The sequence below is a fragment of the Loxodonta africana genome, unplaced genomic scaffold (assembly GCF_030014295.1).
Source record: "Loxodonta africana isolate mLoxAfr1 unplaced genomic scaffold, mLoxAfr1.hap2 scaffold_43, whole genome shotgun sequence".
NCBI lineage: Eukaryota > Metazoa > Chordata > Mammalia > Proboscidea > Elephantidae > Loxodonta > Loxodonta africana.
This window is the reverse complement of record NW_026975144.1, coordinates 413,796-423,533: the sequence shown is the minus strand read 5'-3', so window position 1 is coordinate 423,533 and position 9,738 is coordinate 413,796. Positions and strand designations below refer to the sequence as shown.

The window sequence follows — 9,738 nt, the reverse complement described above, 5'->3', positions numbered from 1 at the left end:
AAAGTAGAGGATTAGCATAAAAGAAGACCCTCAATGAGATGGATGGGCAGAGTGGCTGCAACAATGGGCCCAAGCATAACAGTGGTTGTGAGGATGGTATAGGACCAGGCAGTGTTTTCTTTTGTTGTTCGTAGGGTCACTATGAGTTGGAACTGACTGACTCACGGGCACCTAACAACAACAGCAACAATGACAAAAGATATTGAGCATACTTTCATGTGGTTATTGGACATTTGTATATTTTTCTTGGGAGAAATGTCTATTCAAGTTCTTTACCCATGTTTTATTTGAGTCATCTAGTGTTGTTACAACAGAAATACCACACGTGGATGGCTTTTACAAAGAGTAATTTATTCTCTCACAGTCTAGGAGACTAGAAGTCTGAATTCAGGGCGTCAGCTCCTAGGAAAGTCTTTCTCTCTCTGTTGGCTCTGGGAGAAGGTCCTTGTCATCAGTCTTCCCCAGATCTAGCAGCTTCTCAGTGCAGGGGCCCCTGGTTCAAAGCAAATGCTCCTGGCTCTTCTGCTTGGTGGTAATGAAGTCCTCCAGTCTCTCTGCTCCCTTCTCCCTGTTATATATCAAAACAGATTCACTCAAAATACAATCTAATCTTGTAGGTTGAGTCCTACCTCATTAACATAACTACCTCTAATCCTTCCACATTAACATCATTGAAAAAAAAAAAAAAAACCTTGCCCTTGAGTAGATTTCAACTCATAGCAACCCTATAGGAGAGAGTAGAACTGCCCCATATGGATTCCGAGGATCACCTAGTGGATTAGAACTGCCAACCTTTTTGTTAGCAGTCCCAACTCTTAACCACTACACCACCAGGGTTTCCAATTAACATCGTAGAGGTCAGATTTACAACACATATGAAGATCACAAGGATGATAAAATGGTGGACAATCACACAATACCGGGAACCATGGCCTAACCAAGTTGACACACATTTTGGGGGGACACAATTGAACCCATAACATGTTGTTCATCTCTCTTTTTTTTTTTTTTTGGTGATTTGTAGGAGTTCTTTATATATTTTAGATATGAATCCCCTATCAGATATTTGGTTTGCATTTTTTTTTCTTCAATCCTGTAGGTTATCTCTTCACTTTCTTGATAAAATCCTTCGATGTACAAAAAAACAAAAAAAATCACTTGATGAAGTCCAGTTTCTTTTTTGTTGTTGATGCTCATGCTTTTGGCTTCGTATCAAAGAATTCATTGTCAAAAAAAGGTTTTGAAGTTTTAACTCTGTTTTCTTCTAAGAGTTTTATTTCTTTTGGGAGAAATGTCTCTTTAAATTCTGTAATCATTTTGAGTTAATTTTCATATATGGTGTGAGGTAGGGGTCCAGCTTCATTCTTTGGCATATGGGATCCTGTTGTCCCAGCACCGTTTATTGAAGAGGCTATTCATTCCCCTTTGAATGGACTTAGCACCCTTGTCAGAAATCAACTGGCTATAGGTGTATGGGTTTATTTCTGAACTCTGAATTCTATTCCACTGGTCTTTGTGCCTATCCTATACCAGCAGACTTACTTTTTAATTTAAGACAGTTCTTCTTAAAATGTACAGACTTCTTACAAAAATAGTGGACCCCAGGAACTCCAGACCCAGGAGCCCTGGACCTGTTCCTAAATTGAAGTTTAGATCTCTGATTGCGTCCGGGAAACTCTACTTGTTGTAATTGGAAAGACATAGATTTATTTTGTCGAGCCTTTGTTTTCAGCTCAGTTTCTGTTCTAAGGTTTTGGCTAATTGTAGGCTACGGTGGTTAATAGGGAAGTTTTCGCATTCTCTAAACTTAACTGATGTCATTTAACTAAGTCAGCTAACTAAAACCATTTTTGTAAAGGACTACACCCTGAGTTAGCTGTAATCCTTCTGCAAAAATGGTGTTAAAAGTTACCCTGTTTTCCTCTTCTTCTAGGTTCAACCCTGAATTCTCCATAAAAAGTCTGGTCAAGCGATGTCTGTAGTGATAAACATTCTCACCCTGTTCCTGCTTGCAAGCTTGAACTTTAGCCCAAACAATCTTATAGGAAAAAATCTTTGTAAAACATTTGGTTAATTTTGTTGTAAGAGGTATAGTCTGAGTTACCAAATCAGTACCTGAGACGTTTGGTTGGATGGACAATGATTTCTCAGGTTCTTTCCGGTTAGCTTCTTCCTACCACCTTTGAGCACCCCCAGGTCCTAGCAACATGTGTAACAAGTTATGTAGATCACCTGGACCAGACTCATAAGTTTCTGCCAGAATTTTAAATTCTTCCTTAAATTTCTGAGGATCTTCACACAGGCTGGGGAACTCTAAGAATGGTGTGAAGTTTGGCCTTAGACCAGGAGGCACCAGTAACCTCAGGCTGTCCACCTCCAGTTTTGGGGTATTTCACCTTAAAAGGCATCTCAGCTATGGGGCTGGTTTCAACTGGAGGTTTGGTCCTTTCCTCTTGAACCCCTTCCTCTTTTCCATGATAAGGAAGTTCTGCTGAGGCAGTGTCTTTGCGATTCCTTAATCAGTTCTGCTTGTCTAGATACAACATCTCATAATGAAGGAAATTTGCTGTCATTTTGCCATTTGAAAGCTTCCAAAAAACAATTAAAATAGGCCTTCCGTTGGGTCCGGTTAATCTGGGAGATTTTATTGGTTTTATTCTCTTGGAAAACTTGGTGGCCTAGTGGTTCAGTGCTCCTGCTGCTAACCGAAAGGTCAGCAGTTCGAATCCGCCAGGTGTTCTTTGGAAGCTATGGGGAAGTTCTACTCTATCCTATGCGGTCGCTATGAGTCTGACTCGAGGACACTAGGTTTGGGTCTTTTTTTTTTTTTTTTTAATTTGCTGCACAGAAAAGTTAACTTAGTGAGTTCAGAACTGCCATAACATAGGCATTGATCAGTACTATTTTCCTTGATAAGTGCAGGATGTCTTTGAGGGTACTGAACTGAACTGGCGCCATAATTCCTGACCGTATATCAAACAGGAGTCCCAGAAGGGAATGCTTTATGGTCTTTAGAAGCGCTGTTCCCTATCTTAGGAAGCACTACCAAGTGGCAACCAAGTGATCTAAGCCAAAATGGAGCCTTAGAAAAACAAAAGGAAAAAAGGTTCCTGCGAAGAATGATAATTTTCGTCCACTAGATGGCAGACTCGTCAAGCTCCAAAGGGTTCAAACTGTGACTGGAATCCGGAAACAAAAGACAGAAAGTTCAAAGGACACACTGAAAATGTAACACTTTCAGGGTTTGCCAAAAGCGCATCAGGGGCTTTGCCCTGCGCTCTTCCAGATCCGAGACCCCAAAACGCCACAGCAAACAGCTGTTCAAAGGATAATTAGCCAAGAGAAAAGAAAGAAAGATGATCAGGACCACACTTCACAAGATGAAGCCACTAGGTGGCAGTCTGGGAACGCAGTTGGAAACCCAACGTTGTAACAGGCTTCCGAGGACAGTAAAGGTGGAACGCGAAGTTCCAACAAGCTTACAGGCCGATTCCACCGCGAAGGAGAAAAAGAAAAACCGGGAGCAGAGAAACGACTTCGGTTAATCTCCACAAAAGCTGCACCGAAATAGTTGGGGGCTAGATTCTCAACAGAGCCACGGGGAAATGCACAGTTTGCTTTTCGGGAGCACTTACCCCCAGACAGCCAGAAGGGTCCGAAAAAGCTGCAGGGAGGGGCACACAAAGGGGCCCTGGGTGCCAGAGTCCCGTGTTTCAGGTCTTCGGGTCTCCGGGGGAAGGGTAACTTCAAAAACCCTGCCGATTAACTACGCCAAAATGTTGGAGAGAAATGACTTTCCAGCTCCCTTAAGGTAAAATCGAAAGAGATTTATTGCAGCGGAGACGTGGCAGTGGGAGATCGCAAAGTCTCAGGCTGACGTTCCGGAATCTCAGGGGAAGAAGGCAAATCAGGAGTAATCAGAGTGCTGAAGGGGGAAAATAAAATTACAGTTTTTCTTGTTGGTTCACAGTGACGAAGGTCAATCAAAGGCGCGACAAGTAAAGCACAATCGTTGTCATTATTGCTTACGTGAGTCGATTGACTGGCTACAAGACACAATTGAAAGACAGGAGGTCAAGGGGGTTTCACGTTGATTACAAAGCAGCCACAGGACGGATATTCTCAAGACTGGTTGGTTAACAATCACGTTGCTCAGAATGTTAGCTCTCCAGATGAGAATGGAAACAAGGAGTTTCCATGATCTCTCACTTTGCTGGGCATGTCAGAAACCTGAGGAGGCTGATACCAAAAGTTTGCCTTAAGTCTTCACATTCTTTAGCCTGATCCGCAAAGCAACTCATTTCCTTCATGGTGATGGGTTGGTTCCTAGGGAAGGAAGGTAGAACCTGGGGGAAAGCTTACCTGGAGCTGCTAGACAGCCAACGCCAAACCTAAGGTGAAAGACTACATTGAGCGCTTAGAGTTACTTTAGTCTCTTTACAGACAGATCAGATGCCTGTTTTTATTTTCTATGCCTAAACAGTCTTTTTTTTTTTTTCTCATCAGTCCTTTGTGCCGATTTCCTTTCTCCAACAGTTTCCTCAAGGTGCATGCCTTGCAAGTAGATGTTTAAGTTCTTACTTACTTGTCTGGAAATGCCTTGATTGCCCTCACATTTTGCCTGGGTTAGAATTCTACTTTAAATCAGAACTTGAAAGCATTACATTATAATCTTCTCCTAGCTAATTTGCTGCTGCAAAGGCTCTGGTCATGTTTTCTGTTTGTTTGTATTGTTGAAGAACAAAATCCCACACTCTATTAGGAGTGAAAGAAAATGAGTTTCATTGAGGAATAGCAAGGCCATCACCAAATAGCAGCTCCCACCTGAAGGGATTACTCCATGTTTGGCTGCTAAACCACCCTCCCCAGGAAAACTATTAGCCCCTCAGACCCCCATCTGCTGAGATTAACCCAGTTATGTCTGAAGAGCCTTTGTCTCAGTCGTCCACTAGGGTGATGTCTGAGTCACTGCCTGGGGCATCATCCCTTAAGGCAGATGTCTTACAAGACATTGCTGAATGTTCTCCAGACACATTCCCAACACCCATTGTTGCTTCTAGGCCTATAACTAGACTGAAGTCCTAGTCTCTCTTTTCATGACCATATTGCCAGCCTCTAACCCTCTGTACCCTCCCATCTCCCCTCCAGACAGGAGATATCAACACAGTCTCAAGTGTCCACCGGATGTAAGTAGCTCACTCCTCAGCAGCATCTGTCTCCAACCCATCGTGCAGTCCAATCCATGTCTGATGAGTTCGCTTCACATATGGTTCCTGTCCTGGGCCAACAGAAGGTTAGGGGACCATGACTGCCGGGGCCTTTCTAGTCTCAGTCAGACAGTTAAGTCTGGTCTTTTTACAAGGTTTTGGGGTCTGCACCCCACTGTTTCCCTGCGCCCTCAGGGGTTCTCTGTTGTGTTCCCTGTCAGGGTAGTTATCAGTTGTGGCTGGGCACCATCTAGTTCTTCTGGTCTCAGGATGATGTAGTCTCTGGTTCATGTAGCCCTTTCTGTCTCAGGCTCATAATTACCTTGTGTCCTTGGTGTTGTTTATTCTCCTTTCATCCAGGTGCATTGAAACTCATTGATGCATCTTAGATGGCCGCTTGCTAGCCTTTAAGACCCCCAGACGCCACTCTTCAAAGTGGGATGCAGGAGGTTTTCTTCTATTAAGATTTTGTTTTTCCAATTGACTTAGATGTCCCCTGAAACCATGGTCTCCAAACCCCTGCCCCTGCTTCGCTGACCTTGGAAGCATTCAGTTTATTCAGAAAACCTCTTTGCTTTTGGTTTAGTCCAGTTGTGTTGACCTCCTCTGTATTGAGTGCTGTCCTTCCCTTCACCTAAAGTAGGTATCTGCTATCTAATTGGTAAATACCTCCTCCCACCTTTCCTCCCTGCCCCCTCTTGTAACCACAAAAGAATGTGTTCTTCTCAGTTTAAACTATTTCTCGAGATCTTATAATAGTGGTCTTATATAATATTTGTCCTTTTGCAACTAATTTCACTCAGCATAATGCCTTCCAGGTTGCTCCGTGTTATGAAATGTTTCACAGATTCATCACCATACAGTATTTATCCTTTGGAACTGACTTATTTCACTCAACATAATATCGTAGCATGCATCAGGACTTCATTTCTCTTTATGGCTGAGTAGTATACTGTCATGGATTGAATTATGTCCCCCGAAAAATGTGTGTATCAAGTTGGTTAGGCCATGCTTCCCAGTATTGAGTGGTTGTCCTCCATTTATGATTGTAATTTTATGTTAAAAGGGTTAGGGTTGGATAACACCACCCTCACTCAGGTCACCCCCCGATCCAAGATAAAGGGAGTTTCCCTTTGGTGCAGCCTGTACCACTTTTTCTCTCTCAAGAGATAAAGGGAAACAAGGAGAGAGTTGGGGACCTCATACCACCAAGAAAGTAGCACCAGGAGCACAGCGTGTCCACTGGACCCGGGGTCCCTGCACCTGAGAAGCTCTTCGACCAGGGGAAGATTGAGGGCAAGGACCTTCTTCCAGAGCCGACAGAGACTGAAAGCCTCTCCTGGAGCTGTTGTCTTGAATTTGGACTTTTAGCCAACTTTATTGTGAGGAAATAAATTTCTCTTTGTTAAAGCCACCCACTTATGGTATTTCTGTTATGGTAGCAGTAGATGACCAAGACATGTACCATTATGTTTATATACCACATTTTGTTTATCCATTCACCTGTTGTCGGACATTTCAGTTGTTTCCACCTTCTGGCTACCGTGAAAAGTGCTGCAATGATCATTGGTGTACAGGTTTCCCTTGGCATTCCTCCTTTCAAATATTTTGGGTATATATCTAGGATTGCTGGGTCATATGGTAGTTCTATGTTCTACTTTTTCAGGAACCATCCTACATATTTTTTAAATGACTGGTGTCTATGTGCATGGACCTGAGGACTCTGTTCCCCAGCCTGTTCACACTGGTATTTCAAAAGATATTTCCTTGCACTAAACAAAGACAAAAAAGGAAAATGGACATAACAGAAGAGACAACAAAAAGAAGAGAAAAAATAGAAGAAAAGAAAAAAAATACAAACATACAAAAAAAAACCTGTCTTTGCAACTTTGATCTGTGCTTCAGGGTCAGTCTGAGGCCAAAGGATAGGTTCTTCTTAGGTGTTTGATGAGCATCCGTTTTTTCCTAAGCATGCATGTAGTGTTCCCAGTCTCCCCATAGACACAGTGTTTTAGCATGCGCTAAATTCTGCCAGTGAAAACCTTATGAATAGCAGCGGAACATTGTCCGATATAGTGCTGGAAGATGAGCCCCCCAGGTTGGAAGGCACTCAAAAGATGACTGAGGAAGAGCTGCCTCCTCTAAGTAGAGTCGACCTTAATGATGTGGATGGAGTAAAGCTTTCAGGACCTTCATTCGCTGATGTGGCGGGACTCAAAATGAGAAACAACAGCTGCAAACATCCATTAATAATTGGAACCTGGAATGTACAAAGTATGAATCTAGGAAAATTGGAAATCGTCAAAAATGGAATGCAATGCATAAACATCAATATTCTAGGCATTAGTGAGCTGAAATGTACTGGTATTGGCTGTTTTGAATTGGACAATCACATAGCCTACTATGCGGGGAATGACAACTTGAAGAGGAATGGTGTTGCATTCATCCTCAAAAAGAATGTTTCAAGATCTATCCTGAAGTACAACGCTGTCAGTGATAGGATAATATCCATATGCCTACAAGGAAGACCAGTTAATATGACTATTATTCTAATTTACACACCAACCACTAGGGCCAAAGATGAAGAAATAGAAGATTTTTTATCAGCTACTGCAGTCTGAAATTGATCGAACATGCAATCAAGATGAATTGATAATTACTGGCGATTGGAATGCGAAAGTTGTAAACTAAGAAGAAGGATCAGTATTTGGAAAATACGGCCTTGGTGACAGAAACAATGCTGGAGACTGAATGATAGAATTTCTCAAGACCATTGACTTCTTCATTGGAAATACCTTCTTTCAGCAACATAAACGGTGGCTATACACATGGACCTTGCCAGATGGAACACACAGAAATCAAATTGACTACACCTGTGGAAAGAGACAATGGAAAAGCTCAATATCATCAGTCAGAACAAGGCCAGGGGCCAACTGTGGAACAGACCATCAATTGCTCATTTGCAAGTTCAAGCTGAAACTGAAGAAAATCAGAGCAAGTCCCTGAGAACCAAACTATGACCTTGAGTATATTCCACCTGAATTTAAGGCAAGGTGTGCATGGGTTTAATTGTGCTTATTAACAAATCTCTGGTGCACAGTTTCACCTCGTTTCCCATACCACCAAACACAATCCGAAATGGATCACACTTATCCACTTATTCCCTCTCACAGGCTCAAGCACAGCCTGAACACACACCACCGTCCTCCCTTCCTCACCTCCACCACGGCAGAGGGCACTGGGAAACACAAACACACACAGTCTGACCCCTTCGAGCTGCTTAGCAACCCAGCTCTCGCGGTCACTGCGTACAGGCCAGAGCTCTGAGAGAAATCTGGACCCTGCCTCCCAGTCTGCCGCAGCGTTTCTGGCCTCGGACTACATTTCCCTAAAGGCATCACATTAAGACTCAATCTGACGTTGTGTGTGGGGAGGTTTCTAGAACCTCTGGGGAGTCACTTGAGTACAGCGAGATAGGTCGACTCAGAACACAGCAGGGTGAAATCCACACTCCCAGAAGAGGCGCTGCAGGGGTACGTCTGCTTGAGGACCTCAGGTTCGGTTTCGGTCACTGTCGCTGCTCCCGGATTCTGCTGGAGCTGGCCGGTTTCTTGCTTAAGACTACATGTCCTGGCAGCCACCGCGGCCCCGCCGTCCTGTACAGTTACGTCATTACGTCGTCGTTACGCCTGCGTCCGCCAGGGGAGCGGACGTCCTGACTCGTTCGCGCAGGCGCGCAGCACCTGCGCCGGAACACTCGGAAAGAATCTGTCGGGTGCTGGAAATGCGGGGGTGCCGGCGGGTTTCGGTGCTGCCGGGAGCTGGTCCACTCGGCCTGCAGACGCCATTTCTCCGAGGCCGCAGCACGCCAGGCTCATGTTCTTGAGGAACTAGGCTCTGCCGGTGCGGACTGGCGGCGTTGCTCCCTCGCCGGCGCCGACCCCGGGGTTCCGACCGGCGGAGCGGCGGGGCGCAGGGTGTCGAGGTGCGTGCCGCCTGCCCGGCGCCTCAGTCGTCTCTGTGGCCGCGTGGTGGGCTCCCCTGCGCCGCCGGCGCTCGCGGCTGCCGGGTCCCCCAGCGTCTCCGTGCACTTCCCCTCGGGCCGGGGACAGCGTCCCGCCGGCTGAGAATCGCGCAGTTCTAGCTGCTGCGGTTTCTTCACTTTCCTGCACCGAGAACCAGGCGCCTGAAGAAGCCCCGACAATGGGGATTTACACCCGGAAGTGTCGGGAAAAAGACCACCATAACAGGATCCCCAGTCTCCCTTGAGAGCCCTGTGGGAAGAGCTAACCCTCTGTTTGGAGGTTGTAGGAGGTGCTCGTAAATCGTTCTGTAGGCTCTGAGAAAGGCCTCAGGTCCTCTGGTGGTTTTTCTTTCCTCAGTTCTGTTTTTCTGCAAGAGAATCACACAGAGGAAAATAATACTGTACATCGAAAAGACTTTTCCCGAAGTAAGTTGCCGTTTTCTTTCTTCCCTCAAGTTTCTTCACTTTCAAGATGTCTTCTACCTTCTGCAACTTCTTCCTGAGGAG

At 44.8% G+C, this 9,738-nt stretch overlaps 1 long non-coding RNA gene across 1 annotated transcript; it reads right to left on the bottom strand.

Annotated features, from left to right (window-relative positions):
• Window positions 1–330: 330 nt before the first annotated feature.
• Window positions 331–9,498, bottom strand: LOC135229623 (uncharacterized). Its single transcript, XR_010320298.1, has 2 exons — window positions 3,636–9,498; window positions 331–568 (listed from the first exon to the last, which is right to left on the bottom strand). It is a non-coding gene; the product is annotated as an uncharacterized LOC135229623 (long non-coding RNA).
• Window positions 9,499–9,738: the final 240 nt, after the last annotated feature.